General features: G+C 42.2%; 1 protein-coding gene across 1 annotated transcript in view; it reads left to right on the top strand.

Moving 5' to 3' along the window:
* Positions 1-349: 349 nt before the first annotated feature.
* LOC117514251 (glutamate receptor ionotropic, NMDA 2D) overlaps positions 350-17,972 on the top strand; it is a 290,532-nt gene continuing 272,909 nt past the window's right edge. Inside the window, 1 exon segment of the mRNA XM_034174620.1 lies at positions 350-451. The gene's annotated coding sequence lies outside the window, so the exon portion shown is untranslated.

Here is a 17,972-nt window from a genome sequence, read left to right as displayed (position 1 = left end):
AGAGAGAGAGAGATGTGGCGCGTCCATCCCTTTATTCATTTTATTCTGGACCGCTAAGTTTAGCATTCAACACGTGTCGCCAGTGATGGAGAGAGGGAGGGAGCGCGCGAGAGGGAGAGGTTGACGGTTGCTAGGTGACGGGGCGCATATACTGAATTTTAACAAAAGGGAAAGAAGGGGAGAGAGTGTGGGAGAGGAGAGGGAAAGAGGGAGGGAGAGAGGTAAAGAAAGAGATCGCAGAAATTGAATACGTGTAGAACACACGTTTATATTTAGAGCTGTTTTTTTCCCCTAAGTGTGCGTGCGTGCGCTCGGTGGCGGCGGCAGGAGGGGTTGTTGAGGGGGGCGAGAGAGTGACACCCGCAAAACGGATATACCTCAAAAAAAAGGAAGGATGTGAAAAAGGATGGAGGGACGCAGGAAAAGAGGGGGGAAAGGCTGGTGAAAAACAGTAAGTACATTTTTTTGTTGTTGTTTAAATATCTGCAAGAGAACAGTGTCGTTTTTTTTTTCTGCGCACGCACACCGCTTGGATGCTTTGGTGTCCCGTGCCGTGGGGGTGCTGTCATGACGAGGCTGGTGTCGGTGAGGGACGGACGGATGGAGGGATGGAGGGATGGAGAGGTGGAAGCGAGCGGCGCTTTGACCCCTCTGTCATTGCTGCTCCCGCAAACTCACGCGCCGCTGGCTGGCAAAGATACGCGCACATATTACCGGCAGTTCAATTAATCACACACCTTCAGGCTGTGATTTTTGTCTGCCAGGAATTTTTCCTCTACACCCCCCCCCCCCCCCCCCCAACCTTAATAAAACAGTTTGTGTTTAAGTGTTTAAAAAGCGACGCATGGCTGCATCTCTGCTGCGGATCCATTAATTGAGACGATCATATCTGTTGATGCTCATTTTTCCCCCCCTGCGTGCTCAGAAGTGCGTCTGCTGTTTTCTCCGCTTAGCCCGCAAGATTCCCGATCAGTTTGTTCCTCTTGATCTATTTATATCCCGATATATGCTGGATATTTGGGCACATGGCCAGTGCGCGCGCGCGCGGTTCTCCCCTCTGATGCCACTGAGGAATTCTTCCCCAGCGGGTTGATTTGCCTCAGCCACAGCTGGAACAGGCGTTTTCCAGCCATTACTTGGAGTATGTGTGTGTGTGTGTGTGTGTGTGTGTGTGGTGTGTTGTGGTGTGTGTGTGTGTGTGTGTGTGGAGCAGAATTCACTTTTAGAAGTGCATATGCATCCTCCCTGCATGCACAAATAAGTTTGCCTTGCAGGAGTAGTGAGAAACTCAAAAAATGTCGGATGCATGCTGTTGACCTGTAAAACGCAGAGGTTGCTGCAGTGATTGAGAATGCAGGATCAGAATGGTTGGCCTGCAATACATTGTGTGGCCACTGATGGAAATTGGAATTAATGTGCTGTTTGTTTTCTCTGTTTCTGCGGGGCTGTTCGCTGCCCCTCTCTTTCTGTAGTCTCCCTGCTGAATTCTCTGGCTCATATCCATTTCAATCGGCTCTTTCGCCCCACAGGTGATGCGCGCTGTATCCAGTTCACACATGCAGGAGTGCTGCAGCACACGGCTGCATGCAAAGTGTAGCTTTCAGTGTCAACAGAGCTTCATCTCTGCTGATCTGTGAGGGATCTGTACTGTACCAGCTGTGTGATTGACAGGAGAGGAGGGAAGAAGAGTGAAGGTGTGAGGTAGAGGAGGAAAGGAGAGATGAGAGTCAACATTTATGTGCTTGTTTGTTCCATTACCTCACTCTTCTTCAATTTCCCCTCATTGATTCGACTTTTGCACAGAAAACCTTCAAGCTTAGCTCAATCTCCCTGCACTCGTCTCTGTGTTCCTTTGCCAATCCCTTGTTCCTTCTTGCCTCAGTCCTTTCCGTCTTTTCTCTCACCCCTGCAACCTGTGACTTCCTTTCTCTTCTCTTCCTCTTTCATCATTGGTTTGATGCAACATGAGTTGATCCTTTCCTAAATCCTGCTGCCTCCAAAGCCCACTCCAACATGTTGCACCCAGTGTTTTCTGTAATACCACTAATTAAGGTAAAGCTCGTTAACACAAAGCATCATTTAGTCTTTAACTAGATCAGAGGCTGGTGTTTTGGAGCGATTACAGTACGCTCCTCCACAATTCTTCTTCTGTGTCCTCTGCTGGAGTGTGCCAGTAAGAATGTTGCATGTTCACTTTAGCCAAGTGCAGCCATGTGTCCAAAATGTTTCACATAGTCACAGTTACATGGCATGTGATATTATGACCAGTTCATTAGTCACTATGACTAATTGTCTGCTGAATAGAACCATAGACTGAGAGCTAATCATAGGTCCTGAATATGCAACAGATCTTTTTTGACAGGTGGAAAAGAGTACATACAGCAAACCTCACATTTTCATAGGAGACATTTTCCATTCAAACCAGCTGAACTAGCAGTGTAATGTAAGCTCTCAATTATTGGTGAACCTTAATTTGTTTTACAGTATAGAACAGTTTTACAGATTCATGTATCCTTTTTCTGAAATGCCTTCTTTTTACAACATGCATGCAAGAACCAACAACGTAATCGTATGTTTAGGCTACAAACTGCACTGGATCCTGTTATGTGTTGCACTTGCAGGGAGGTTGGCACTGCTGCCTAAAATAGTGAGAAGGTTCCAGTTCCACTTCTGACTTGGTCCTTTCTGTGTGGAGTTTGCATGTTCTCCCCATGTTTGTGTGGGTTCCCTCTGGGTGCTCCAGCTTCCTCCCACTCCCACAGATATGCAGGTTAGGTGAATTGGTGACTATTGACCGTAGTTGTGAGTGTGCTTCCCTGTCTATATATGTTGGATGGACTAGCAGCCTGTTCAGGGTGTGCCTTTTCTCTTGACCAGTGACCACTGCATGCCCCAGACACCCCCCCCCCCCCCGTAACCCTAACTGAAATACCGTAAGGGTGTTCAGAAAATGGATGGATATGCAGGAAGTACAGATCCCAGGTTAGGTAAAATGGACAGTTAGTTATGGTCTTTGTTGTTTCTGTAGTAGGTAATATTTATGTAAAATCCTTTTACTAAAGAAAAGAAAAAAAAGTGGAGAACTGCACACCTCCACTGAGGCCCAACAGTTTGTTTTTCAGCAGGCAACCTGTCAACCTTTGTGATGTCACAAGGCAGTTTCTTAAAAAAAATATATCAACTCCTCCCACTCAAAAGCCACCTTAGAAAATCATGTGTAAATCAGCCTTAATAAACAGATGATTTGGAGACCACGCACTGCTCCGGTCAGGTCAGAGACAGCTGCAGTTAGAACCAGGGCTTTGAACCAGAATTTTTTCACAACTAGTTCATTCCGAATAGAAATGGTATTTTAACATTTCTGGTTTTGGGTTCCACCCCAAAATTGACATTCCAGAACTGCTTAGAACACAGAAATATCATTCTCATACCAGTTATTAATGTTGCGTGTGAGCTGTGGGACACTTTATGTGCCAGACCTGTATGTGGCGCTGTAACGCTCCCACGAAAAATGGAGAAGACAATAGAGCGAACTGTAGTAGGCAGCCAAAGTGGAACACTGAGTAAAATAAAGCCTTTTAAGAGAAAGAAGGTCCGTGCTGATCACCTGAAATGGATTTATTGTGTACTTAAAGGGAAGCAGTGTGTTTTGTGTGTTTTTAAAAGACAAGGTGCTGTGTTGCTCTCAGCCTCACAGAGAAGCCTGAGCAAACCCACTGCTGCCCATTGATTGCCCATAACCATAACCATAACAAGGCAGTGCTACATATGAATGTTATTAATACGACTATGTACAAATAGCTACTTTCTATAACCATTCACACACTGAGTAAATATAAAGTCTTAATCTGACTTGTTACATCATTTTGGTTGGATTCATCATCACAGCCTGATGGGAAGACATTCTTGTTTTGGAAGACGATATCTGGAAATTACTGAAGAAATGCAGCATTTTTTAAAAGAAGTCCCTCGATGAACCAGAGAACTCCAGTGCTTTGTCCCGTCAACACGAAAAATCAGTTATTTTAAATTATTTAAAAGTTAAATTAAATTTAAAGTTGAACTATATTCCCGCCAGCGTTCAGCCATTTGACGTATCTTCAGCGTTCTGCTTGTGAGAAAAATAAATCCCACCAAGACAAAAAAAGCACAATAATGACCCAAGTAAATTCTGTGTTTTTTAAAAGTCCCTAGATTTTTTGCATGCTCCTTGTGCGCAGTGTGAAACACAAGATGACAGCACTTTGTCTCGCCAGCAGCAACCAAAATAAATGACAGGCAAATGTGAACCTCACCTGGTCTTTTTCTTCTTCTTCTTCTGTCGAGTTTAATGGCGGTTTGCAAACATTTGGTGGTGCATTACCACCACCAACTGTTTGGGTGTAGAGCATTAATGGAGTCTGATGTTCTCACCAGGTCATTGTAAATGGAAATCTATTCAAGGATGACAAAAAAAAAAAAAAAAGTATTAACCCGTTACCTTTGTTTTAAATAAATGGTTCCATTCCAGAACATTAAAAAAAAATGTAGTTTCTGGTTTCATTTTCGTTCCTAGCAAAATACCAGAAGTTTCTGGTTGTCATTTTCGTTCCACAAACTGGGTTCAAAGCCTTGGTCTGAACCACCTCTGTGAATGTGTACATATGTATTTTTCATTCCACACCCAACATGGTGGCAGATTCAAAATTTGACTAACATTTTTTTGTACATTTGAATAAATGTGATCCTCATATGAGACTGAAGGAGTGCTCACATTTTCACAGTCTGGTTCTCTGAACACCACATTGGTCCATGCAGATTTTTACCACCCCAGAACTGTCAATGCCACTATACCTGCATTGTTTCCAATACTAAGTGTCACTCAGATGAGCCGTGTTAATAGCTTCACTACTGTAGCAGGATTTAGTTCAAGCTACAAACAATTTTTATTGTTTAAAAACAGACAAACAAAATCCTAGAAAGCTGAATTTGAAAGGCAACATTTATTCATGTAGAATGTTTAAATTTTATTTATTTATTTTTACTTGGGAGAGATCACAGTGGGATTTCATTATTATACTACATGTAAATACCCTGTGGTGACGTATGGAGTGCTCCAGGGCTCAGTTCTTTGCCCATTGTTAGTTTTGCGCTATATAGCACCACTGGGTCACACTATAGCCTACACAGTAATAGGATTATGTTTCACTGCTATGCTGATGACACACAGCCTCCTATGCCTTTGGGTCAGGGTGCGGACTGTCATATTCTGAATCTGTAGGCTTTTTGATTGGAGTGCATGGCTGAATGTTGTCAAATTTCCTAATTTTGAACTCTGAGAAGAATGACATAATGTTATGGCCCTGCTCATTGGAAATAGCATAATGACTAATTAACATTATCAATGAATTGCTTGCTCCACCCTTGCAAAAAATGTGAAAAAATGTTGGTGTGATTTTTGATTGCAACTTGCAATTTGAATTAAATATTAGATAAATAACAATTACTTTCTTTTTCACCTACATAATATAGAAATCACTTGGCCTGTTATTTCTGCCAAAGATTCAGTCATTTGTTTTCCCCAGGATTAATTCTTGTATTTTTTAAATTGGATTTGTTTTGGGTGAATTGGACTGGTGGCACAGTGGCTTAGTGGTTAGCAGTGTTGCCTCACAGTAAGAAGGCCCTGGGATTTTTTTTCTCACCTGGTCCTTTCTGTGTGGAGTTTGTATGTTTTCCTCATGTTTGAATGGGTTCCCACCAGGTGCTCTGGCTTCCTCCTGCTTCCAAGGATATATGGCTTTGGTTGAATTGAAACTTGAAAACTTTAAAATGACCATAGATGAGTGTGAATGAGTTTGTCTGTCTGTACTTGGACCTGTGATAGAGTGGCATCCTGTTCAGGTTGTGCCCGACCTCTTGCCCTGCTAGAATAGGCTCCAGTCCCCCTCAACCCAACCTTTAATTGGAGGACGTGGGCAGAGAAAATGAATGAAAAATGAAAAACTGAACTGATTCAAATTGCAACTACATGAACGGGAACTTTGAACAGCCCAGTGAACTATTTTACATTACTACAACATTGTGGTGGTGTAATATGTTGGTTGTGGCATTTCAGAAATTGACATTTCAGCAACATAAATGTGGAGTTATGGGAAAGTTGCCACAACATTGCTATTGTACCACAGCTTTAATACAAACAATAAAAAGCATCTTAAACACATCCAGTCAGGATTGAAATGGGGACTTATCACACATCAGTCAAATGTTGTACCACTGCTCCACGTCAGTTTCTGATATGGAGAAATTATTCAGAACTACATGAACATGTATACATTTGGTCCTATGTTAGAGCCACTTTAACTGCAGAATGACATTGTTGCAATGTCCCCGTGTTTTTGATATATCAGTACTGGACGTGGCGAGCAGTTAGTCCACTGTTTGTGCAACAGATCTGAACACTTTAAAACAGTTCGTGTTGTCTTGCTGTGTCTCATAGCGTGGTGGTGATGCAAGAGCAGCTTACTTGGGGGGAGTTTTAGAAACATATTTACGCTTTTCTTCTCTTTCAAACTCTGTGTACATCATCTGGCTGTGTTAGTGTGAAGTTAACCACAGCTAAAACGAGCAGCAGTGTTGATCCTAGGGCATAACTGGGTCTATGTGTGGTTCTAGCTATCTGCAGGTTCTGATTTCAATTTGGGATAGAGTAAAGGCAAAGAAAAGGTGTAACCTTCTTAAAGAAAATATTAATTCAACACACATTAAGCAGTATAAGTAAATTACTAAAAAGCTGTGTTACACACCATCATCACACACTACATGCATGCATTTAAATAACATTTATATAAGCAGTACTACCCACACCAATTTTGGCCTTTCTGCACTGGCTCCCTCTGAATGTGAGGCCATATTTCAAAATTGTGTTATTAACATTCAAGCTTTTGAGTGGTGCAGTACCCTCTGATTGAGTCTGTCTCATTTGTTGGTCTTATTTATCTCATGACTGGAATTCACAAAATGCCGTTCATGAGATGCAGGCTGCCCTCTGAGATTCAACAGTCTGATTCTGCCAAGTCCTTCAAATCCAGACACACGGTTGTTCTCCTTGACTTATGATTGGCTATATTTTGAGATATTATATGCTGTCAGTTTTTTTGACTGGTGCTTGGGTGGTCTCATATTTTCAAATGTACCATGCTTTTTGTGAAATTTTGAATGCTTTTACTTTGTTTGAAATTTATTTCATTTTAAATTATTGCTTTGTAGGTGCTATTCAAACTATCATTATTGTTATTATTGTTACTTTTGATTGCACTGAAAACAGAAGGTTCCTGGTTCAAGACCACATTTTCCATTTGTATCTGGAATTGTGCCAGGAACCCAACCGACATGTGGTTGCTCTTAGTGAAAAGGCAACAGCACTTTCTTTTATGACTAATAATATTAAATTAATAATGTTGTTGCACAATTATGCAAATTCCAACATGTATGTTACAATTATTTCCTTCTCTTCTAAAGTGAGTCCTAGTATACATGCATTGGCTGCTCCCAGAAAGGTCGGTATGGTGCACTGTCATGTTGTCAAATATTGAAATTTTAAAGCATTGACTGTCTATGCAAGACTGCTAACATACAGTACATATGCAACAGTGGAGGAAATGCAAGCAAAGTATGTTTTACATCTATATTATAATATCCATGTGACCTCTGTGTGCGCGCATGCATGCTTGCGTGCATGCGTGGGTATGGCTTTGATCACGCAAAAACCGAGGAAAGCGGACATTTGCCGTTTGGTATGCCTATGTATTTTGGGTCAACGATGAACGCTGCGTAAACAGAAAGTTGATAATTTTGGGAAAATTAGCGAACCAATAAACAATGGACGTTGTGCTGCAATGCACCATGAGAGTTTGGGGTTTTAGATTTTTAAATGTTGTTATTGCGGTCCATTTAAAAATCAAATAACAAAACAGAAGTACAAATAAAATAATAATTATAATAATAATGATAATAATAATAATAATATTGAACATCGAATGAGGCCGAAAGCCGAATGAGACCCCGGGCTATTGATGAGCCGTACTCATGTTACGGGCGGTTGCACCAAGCATATTTGGGTGATGACAAAAAAATTTAATAAGTAAATAAATCCAACTGGGCCATCTGCGTCATCCTCCATGAGGACCCCTAGAACCATGGGCGCCGCCATTTTGAATGGTCACATGTGCCATGCCATCCATTTCATCCGCCATAAGGACCCGGTCCCAGCGACGTCACTTCCGGTTTGCTTCCGCACCAGATCAGTAACCGCCTCATCCGCCATGAGGACCCGGTGGCGGCGACATCACTTCCGGTTTGCTTCCACGTCGCTGGGGTTACTAAACATGTTGCTAAAACCTCACAGACTGAGTACCTGGATGTGCGACCGACCAAAAAGGCATCTCAGATTTCAAAGTAAGTAGTGCGTAGTGCCCAAACAATTTGTATTTAAGCAAAAAAAAAAAAAAAAAAAAAAGCTACCTAGTACATGTTTTGTTTTTATGTGCTGTTTTAACTTTATTTTATGTGTGTTTTACTTTTGTGAATCTTTGGTTTTACTATAAAGCATACACTGAAGGGTTTCAGCCATGCTAATCCTCCCCAGAACCATTTTACTGAAAAAAGGCTGAAGGTGAGGAGCTTCGTTCATTAATGTCCGTGATATGAAACACATTATTTACTGTTATTGTAAATTACATTGATCATTCAATAAATTTGGTGATCTCGAGAATACAGAAGTTTCCGTTCTTGATAGTCTACTTAGCAATGATATTTTCTTGAATACCTTTGATAAACACATGTATGTACCATTAAAGCCTACAACAGTTTATCATTAACAAATCATGTCAGCCTATTTAAAGTACCTTCATCTCAACACATTCATACACCCAAGCAATTCTGATCTATGATATATCACATGCAATCGACACAATATATTTACATCAACCTACGTCGACGTTTGGTCCAAGGCTTTGGCTTAGTGATATTAGTGTGTATATGATAACAACAACCTAAACAATTTATGAATACATTAAGACAGTGAATTAACATAAAAAAATACATAATTAAAAGGAAATAAAACGGTTGAGTTCTTCTTAAAAAACTGTTGAGGTCTAAGGTCCTAAGAACATTCTGGAGTCATATGCCATTCCAACGTATTATAGAAACTTTACGCAATTTATTACCACCCTACCAATTTATTACCACCCTAAACACTACCCAATCTAGAGCCCGTGGATCCCAACGGGGAACACGCTAGATGATGTGTGTCACTTTGGTTGCTCCCTTGTTTTTCACTCGGGTCGCCACAGCAGATCCGAGGTGGATCTGCATGTTGACTTGGCAAGTTTTACATTGGATGCCCTTCCTGATGCAACTCCACATTACATGGAGAAGTGGGTTTGAATGGGAAGCCTTCCGCACTGAAAGCAACTGCAGTACCCACTTGGCCACCACCCCTGTCTGTTTTACACTATGTGAACACAACTTAAAACCACACCAAACACACACACACACACACACACACACACACACGCACACACACACACACACACACAAAACATTGTGAAAACATTTTTTCCTTTTTACAATGTGTTGGGATCAAATCCCACCCCTACCACATTTCTCCATGTAATGTGGAGTTGCATCAGGAAGGGCATCTGGCGTAAAATTTGTGCCAATTCAACATGCAGATCCACCTTGGATTTGCTGTCGTGACCCCGAGTACAAAACAAGGGAGCAGCCGAAGGGACTTACTTAGTTACAATGTGCTGGGATCACAAAATTAATTTTTGGTGAGTGTTTAATTAACTTTAATAAAAATTAGTTTAATTTTTGCATGGCTGTTTAACCAACTTTCTTCAAAAGAGAGGGTGAGCTCATGCTCAGCCCTGGGAATGTGGATATGGTAAATAAAATTCAACACAAGACAAGCTGGACTTAACTGTTCTGACATGTACCATACCATGTTGTACCAACCCAGACCACTTGGTGGAAACTGGGCTGTTGGCAAACACTGGCTAAACTGTCATGTGTGACAGCTGTATAACTTATTCAGTGTAGCCAGTCTTCGGTTCAAATCCCCGCCTGACTGGAAAATCACTAAGGGCCCTTGGGCAAGGTCTTTAATCCCCTATTGCTCCCAGTGTGTAGTGAGTACCATGTATGGCAGCACCCTGACATTGGGGTGAATGTGAGGCATAATTGTAAAGTGCTTTGAGCATCTGATGCACATGGAAAAGCGCTATATAAATGCAGTCCATTTACCATTTAGCCACCGTATTCCTTACACGTAGCCAAGGGTGGGCCTGGATGGGCCTGGGCCTGCCCACTTGTCAGCCCGGCCCGCCCCATCCAATGAGAAGGCTGAGTCAACACTCGACAGTCACCTGTTGTTGCCTCATTGTATTCCTATGATATGGTATTGCATTAGCACTGAGTGACAATTAATAAATTTTGTCAAAAAAAATCTGGTTCATCTTCTGTGATTTTTATTAATTCATTTTCAGAGTACAGTGGTCCCTCGCTATAACGCGGTTCACCTTTCGCGGCCTTGCAGGTTCACAGATTTTTTTTAGAGCAATTTTGCATGCTTTTTTTTTTAACGGTACATTGTGTTCTGCGTCCTTATCAGGCGGGCTGTTCGCGGCACCGGTCGGCATCACTGCGATTGCTCTCACTGCCTCCGATGCGCTTTCTGCGGGCTCAGTAAACGCCGCAGTGGGCCAATCACACCATCGCCCTCCTGTCTGCTGTGCAGAATTGCGCCAAATCTGGCAACAGGTCAGAGACTACGCTCGCTGTTTTGATGCGGATGTTGACCGCAGCTGCAGAGCTCCGTGACCACCGAGAGAGGACTTGGATTCTTTGTGGGTCCCGCATCCGTACCTCCAGAGGCAGTGAGCGAAGGGAGAGCACTCGCATTGTGTTCTGCGTGTGTCTGTTTATAATCTTCTCGCACAGAAGAAAAAAGAGAGTGTTTACACAGGAGAGAAGAGTGAGAAAATGTTAATGCCTGTTTGAGAAAAGTGTGTGGTGAGGGGTTTTACAGCCTTAAAACATCTATAATAATTGAAAAAAATAGCGCTGACTACTTCGCAGATTTCGCTTATCGCGGGTTATTTTTGAACGTAACTCCCGCGATAAACGAGGGACCACATTTTTCCTCAAATAAATAGTCTTCTACGGGCCCTCATCACAATGCCAATAACAACGTGCACTGTCGAACAGCTGTTTTCTACTGTTAAATGGATAAAAACGTCCACCAGAACATCCATGTTGACTCACAGACTGAACACACTCTCCATGCTTTCTCTTGAAAGAGAACTGACCGAATCGTTGGACTGTGATGACGTGATAAGAGAGTTCAAGAAAAAACCCCGTCATCTTCTGCTGTAGCATGCATTAAAAAGAATCATCAAATGTAAGTGTGAGACCATTAATTACTTTTTCTTCTAAATAGGCCTAATTGTTAATATTATATTGCAACTGCCACGAATCATGTTGGTGTCCGTTCTGATGTTTTTTAATTTGGCCGCGGAGCCATGGTTTCCATTGTTTATCAATTTCATAATTTGGCAGCCGAGCCAACCTGTTTTCATGTTGCGGTTATATCTTGAATTTTTATTTTAAAGGACTTTACATGACTAAGCGTTGTGTTGTTGCTTGCATTGTCCATGGGGTGCTTGTGTCTGACACTTTGCGTCTGTGTAACTGTGCACACAGCGTCTGTGCAGTTGGCTGAGATGTGTTCATCATTAAACTTGGAATTCATTTTTGAAACAATGTCTTATTTAAATACTTATTGACATTTTGGATTTAGGCCGAGCCAAGTAGGCTACCAGACTTGCACTGAATGTGTGTGTGTGTGTGTGGCGCTGCACTGCAGCTTGCATTATCCATGAAGAGTACTTGTGTCTGATGTGTCACGTCTGTGTGCTCACTTTGCCAGTGCTGTAGGCTAAGTGATAACGTTGCTTGCGATGTCCAAACGAGCCATACTTTTTCCAAACGGTGTATTATAATACCTATACCTTACCTACAACCCCAAAGGTTGGGCCTGTCTGATTTTTTCTGGGCCCACCCGTTTTATGATTTCTGCCTACGCCCCTGGCGTATTCACCAAATTTTTCACAAGTCGGCAAGCGTTGGCTAAATCGTCAAGATGGGACAGGCCCATTAGAGACTGGAATTAATACATGCAAGGATGCTGGAAGTAAATCAGAATTTTGTGTCCTGAGAGAAAGTCAAGGCTACATAATAATGACATATTAAATGCTAAGTAGCATAACATTTGTGATCTTTGCATTAATTTGAATGCCAGAAATTTTTTTTACACCAATTGTAGAACATTTTGTGCTCCAACTACAGAAGGCAAATTTGAACACCAACTGGCTGTACGCCAAAACAGGGTCATACCACATTCATATACAGTTCTGCAACATGTAGATACATTCTTCATTTGAAAAATGAACCTACCCGCTATACCCGCTATTGCTACCCACTATACAGGTAGCAATACAACAAATAAATTGACATCCTTAACACACACAGCAACAGAATACATTGATAGGGCTAGTGGCCAGTGATCACATTAGTAATTTCTCTGCTTTCCTGTGATTTACTGCTGATACCTTAGGTGTAGTATTTCCGACCGGCCGCTCTTTTTCTCTATGTCCGAGGTACACAAATGTCGCTCAGGACTGCAGGACTGACCGCTACAAACTGCAGGGTACTGGACTGCCTGTGAGATGCCAGGCTTGTAGCTGTGCAGTCTATGTTTGGAATGGATGTTGTCTCAGGAACAGGCCCACTGATGGTATGAGGAACCCTGGATGACCCCTGCCTATGGTGCAAACACCTGCATGGGCTTCTCATCAAATGAACCTTTTTTTCTTTTGTAAAGTTGTGTTGTTTGATTTCCTGTTTTCTGTTTCTTCAGCTTTGTAAAACTTTGTAAAAACCGTGTAACTGTTAGAAAGCCTAAGCAGTGGGTCACCCCTTTGAGTCTGGTCTGCTTGAGGTTTCTTCCTCAATATAATCAGAGAGAGTTTTTCCTTTCCACTGTCGCTTGTGTACTTGCTTTAGGGGTTGGTAAGGTTAGATATTACTTGTCTAACCTTAGACAAGTTCTAAGTTAGGTCTAATTCAAGGTCTAATTCATTGTTCTATTTGCTTGCCTCTACTGGTGGTTGGCTCTCACTGCGGTATTGTATCACTTCCTGTTCCGGAGCACAGCGGTGTTTTGCTGTATCTGTTAGCTGTTTAATCTGCGCAGTTAGATTGATCTAGTTACCTAGATAACGATCTGTTTCACAGTGTAATCTTCATGTGCCTTAACTAAAGCACTCCCTCTGCTGAATCACCTCTAAATTATTTACACATTATTCACTTTGTGTGTTTTTAGGAATCCGCTAGCTTAGCGCAGCTACTAGCTCTTAGCCGGTTTAGCATGGCGGCTTCTCCTGTCTCTCCCACACTTTTCTGCTCTGGGTGTGAAATGTTTAGTTATTCCTCGGCCTCCTTTAGCAGTAATGGTACTTGTAATAAGTGTAGCTTATTCGTAGCTTTGGAGGCCAGGCTGGGCGAATTGGAGACTCAGCTCCGCACCGTGGAAAATTCTACAGCTAGCCAGGCCCCTGTAGTCGGTGCGGACCAAGGTAGCTTAGCCGCCGTTAGTTTCCCTCTGGCAGATCCCGAGCAGCCGGGAAAGCAGGCCGACTGGGTGACTGTGAGGAGGAAGCGTAGTCCTAAACAGAAGCCCCGTGTACACCGCCAACCCGTTCACATTTCTAACCGTTTTTCCCCACTTGACGACACACCCGCCGAGGATCAAACTCTGGTTACTGGCGACTCTGTTTTGAGAAATGTGAAGTTAGCGACACCAGCAACCATAGTCAATTGTCTTCCGGGGGCCAGAGCAGGCGACACTGAAGGAAATTTGAAACTGCTGGCTAAGGCTAAGCGTAAATTTGGTAAGATTGTAATTCACGTCGGCAGTAATGACACCCGGTTACGCCAATCGGAGGTCACTAAAATTAACATTGAATCGGTGTGTAACTTTGCAAAAACAATGTCGGACTCTGTAGTTTTCTCTGGGCCGCTCCCCAATCGGACCGGGAGTGACATGTTTAGCCGCATGTTCTCCTTGAATTGCTGGCTGTCTGAGTGGTGTCCAAAAAATGAGGTGGGCTTCATAGATAATTGGCAAAGCTTCTGGGGAAAACCTGGTCTTGTTAGGAGAGACGGCATCCATCCCACTTTGGATGGAGCAGCTCTCATTTCTAGAAATCTGGCCAATTTTCTTAAATCCTCCAAACCATGACTATCCAGGGTTGGGACCAGGAAGCAGAGTTGTAGTCTTACACACCTCTCTGCAGCTTCTCTCCCCCTGCCATCCCCTCATTACCCCATCCCCGTAGAGACGGTGCCTGCTCCCAGACCACCAATAACCAGTAAAAATTTATTTAAGCATAAAAATTCAAAAAGAAAAAATAATATAGCACCTTCAACTGCACCACAGACTAAAACAGTTAAATGTGGTCTATTAAACATTAGGTCTCTCTCTTCTAAGTCCCTGTTAGTAAATTATATAATAATTGATCAACTTACTGATTTATTCTGCCTTACAGAAACCTGGTTACAGCAGGATGAATATGTTAGTTTAAATGAGTCAACACCCCCGAGTCACACTAACTGCCAGAATGCTCGTAGCACGGGCCGAGGCGGAGGATTAGTAGCAATCTTCCATTCCAGCTTATTAATTAATCAAAAACCCAGACAGAGCTTTAATTCATTTGAAAGCTTGACTCTTAGTCTTGTCCATCCAAATTGGAAGTCCCAAAAACCAGTTTTATTTGTTATTATCTATCGTCCACGTGGTCGTTACTGTGAGTTTCTCTGTGAATTTTTAGACCTTTTGTCTGACTTAGTGCTTAGCTCAGATAAGATAATTATAGTGGGCGATTTTAACATCCACACAGATGCTGAGAATGACAGCCTCAACACTGCATTTAATCTATTATTAGACTCAATTGGCTTTGCTCAAAATGTAAATGAGTCCACCCACCACTTTAATCATATCTTAGATCTTGTTCTGACTTATGGTATGGAAATTGAAGACTTAACAGTATTCCCTGAAAACTCCCTTCTGTCTGATCATTTCTTAATAACATTTACATTTACTCTGATGGACTACCCAGCAGTGGGGAATAAGTTTCATTACACTAGAAGTCTTTCAAAAAGCACTGTAACTAGGTTTAAGGATATGATTCCTTCTTTATGTTCTCTAATGCCATATACCAACACAGTGCAGAGTAGCTACCTAAACTCTGTAAGTGAGATAGAGTATCTCGTCAATAGTTTTACATCCTCATTGAAGACAACTTTGGATGCTGTAGCTCCTCTGAAAAAGAGAGCTTTAAATCAGAAGTGTCTGACTCCATGGTATAACTCTCAAACTCGTAGCTTAAAGCAGATAACCCGTAAGTTGGAGAGGAAATGGCGTCTCACTAATTTAGAAGATCTTCACTTAGCCTGGAAAAAGAGTCTGTTGCTCTATAAAAAAGCCCTCCGTAAAGCTAGGACATCTTACTACTCATCACTAATTGAAGAAAATAAGAACAACCCCAGGTTTCTTTTCAGCACTGTAGCCAGGCTGACAGAGTCAGAGCTCTATTGAGCCGAGTATTCCTTTAACTTTAACTAGTAATGACTTCATGACTTTCTTTGCTAATAAAATTTTAACTATTAGAGAAAAAATTACTCATAACCATCCCAAAGACGTATCGTTATCTTTGGCTGCTTTCAGTGATGCCGGTGAAGGTTACAAATGATCTTCTTATGGCCTCAGACAGTGGACTCATGTCTGTGCTTGTACTGTTAGACCTCAGTGCTGCTTTTGATACTGTTGACCATAAAATTTTATTACAAAGATTAGAGCATGCCATAGGTATTAAAGGCACTGCGCTGCGGTGGTTTGAATCATATTTATCTAATAGATTACAATTTGTTCATGTAAATGGGGAATCTTCTTCACAGACTAAGGTTAATTATGGAGTTCCACAAGGTTCTGTGCTAGGACCAATTTTATTCACTTTATACATGCTTCCCTTAGGCAGTATTATTAGACGGCATTGCTTAAAGTTTCATTGTTACGCAGATGATACCCAGCTTTATCTATCCATGAAGCCAGAGGACACACACCAATTAGCTAAACTGCAGACGTAAGGTTTTGAATAATCAGGTCCCATCTTATCTTAGGGACCTCATAGTACCATATCACCCCAATAGAGCGCTTCGCTCTCAGACTGCAGGCATACTTGTAGTTCCTAGGGTTTGTAAGTGTAGAATGGGAGGCAGAGCCTTCATCTTTCAGGCTCCTCTCCTGTGGAACCAGCTCCCAATTCAGATCAGGGAGACAGACACCCTCTCTACTTTTAAGATTAGGCTTAAAACTTTCCTTTTTGCTAAAGCTTATAGTTAGGGCTGGATCAGGTGACCCTGAACCATCCCTTAGTTATGCTGCTATAGACTTAGAATGCTGGGGGGTTCCCATGATGCACTGTTTCTTTCTCTTTTTGCTCTGTATGCACCACTCTGCATTTAATCATTAGTGATTGATCTCTGCTCCCCTCCACAGCATGTCTTTTTCCTGGTTCTCTCCCTCAGCCCCAACCAGTCCCAGCAGAAGACTGCCCCTCCCTGAGCCTGGTTCTGCTGGAGGTTTCTTCCTGTTAAAAGGGAGTTTTTCCTTCCCACTGTCGCCAAGTGCTTGCTCACAGGGGGTCGTTTTGACCGTTGGGGTTTTTACGTAATTATTGTATGGCCTTGCTTTACAATATAAAGCGCCTTGGGGCAACTGTTTGTTGTGATTTGGCGCTATATAAATAAAATTGATTGAATTGATTGATTGTCTGAAGCGTCTTGAGGCAGCTTTGTCTGCCCTGCGTGCTTTCATGTCTACCTGTTATACCTGATTATCTAACGCCGATGTTTCCCAACCCCTCATTGATGTGGAAATACCTGTGAGAGATAATTAGCACTGGGTACTGGAGGGCACCTCCCTGCACTCTCCAAGTGCAGGGAGGTGCCCTCCAGGAACAGGTTTGGGCAGCCCTTCAGGGCTCAGCAGCAACACTTATAAGCTAAATACTGGGGAGTGAACGGTGCTGTTGGAGGAGTGCTTCATGCCCCTCACTTGCCGGACGTAAAAAGTTAATTTTCAGCTGAATTTACAAGGAAATCTGGTTTAAAAAAAAAATCAACGTATTTCAATGATGTTCCTGTGGCAGCTGAAGCATTTTCTGATTGACTGTTTTTAAGATAAACTTGGTTCTCTAACCATGCACAGTCCTCCTGACCTTGTCTCCTATGTGTGATGTCATAGTGAACAAGCAGCTCAGTGCCTGCATTCAGCACAGAGAACAAATATTTTAAAAGCACAAGCTAAGCAGTGTGTGTTCTTGTTAGTACTTGGATGGGAGACCTCTTCAGGAGACTAGGGGCTGTATGTGTTTCTCCAGGGAAACCTGGGCCCGTATCCACGAAGCAACTCAAAGCCCTCTCAAAGAGCTCCTAACTTAGCCTAAAATTTCCTGGCAAGGAATCTTAGCCTAAAAGTGAGCCAGCAGGTGTCTGACAGCAACTCTGAGCAAGGAGGGGACAGAAACTCCTAACTTTGTGAGGAGGCGGGGTTGACCCTGTTGCTAGTTATGACACAGTCCTCTAAGGGATGTGATTGGTTGAAACAGAAAGGGGAGGAGAAATAAAAAAAACAAATATGTGCCGCCCTCCTAGTCACGAATGGACAGTGAAATCAACTGATCATGTAACTTAAACTGCATTAAGATGTGTAATCGTGAGGATAACTTAATGTTATGATGATGAAAACCAACAAAATTAAATGAATTGTTACACAGCTTGAAATGTTTGAACGTACCTCATTCACATGC

This window comes from Thalassophryne amazonica, chromosome 7 (genome assembly GCF_902500255.1).
Source record: "Thalassophryne amazonica chromosome 7, fThaAma1.1, whole genome shotgun sequence".
NCBI classification, from domain to species: domain Eukaryota; kingdom Metazoa; phylum Chordata; class Actinopteri; order Batrachoidiformes; family Batrachoididae; genus Thalassophryne; species Thalassophryne amazonica.
The sequence above is the reverse complement of the archived record's forward strand: the minus strand, read 5'-3'. Positions and strand labels throughout refer to the sequence as shown.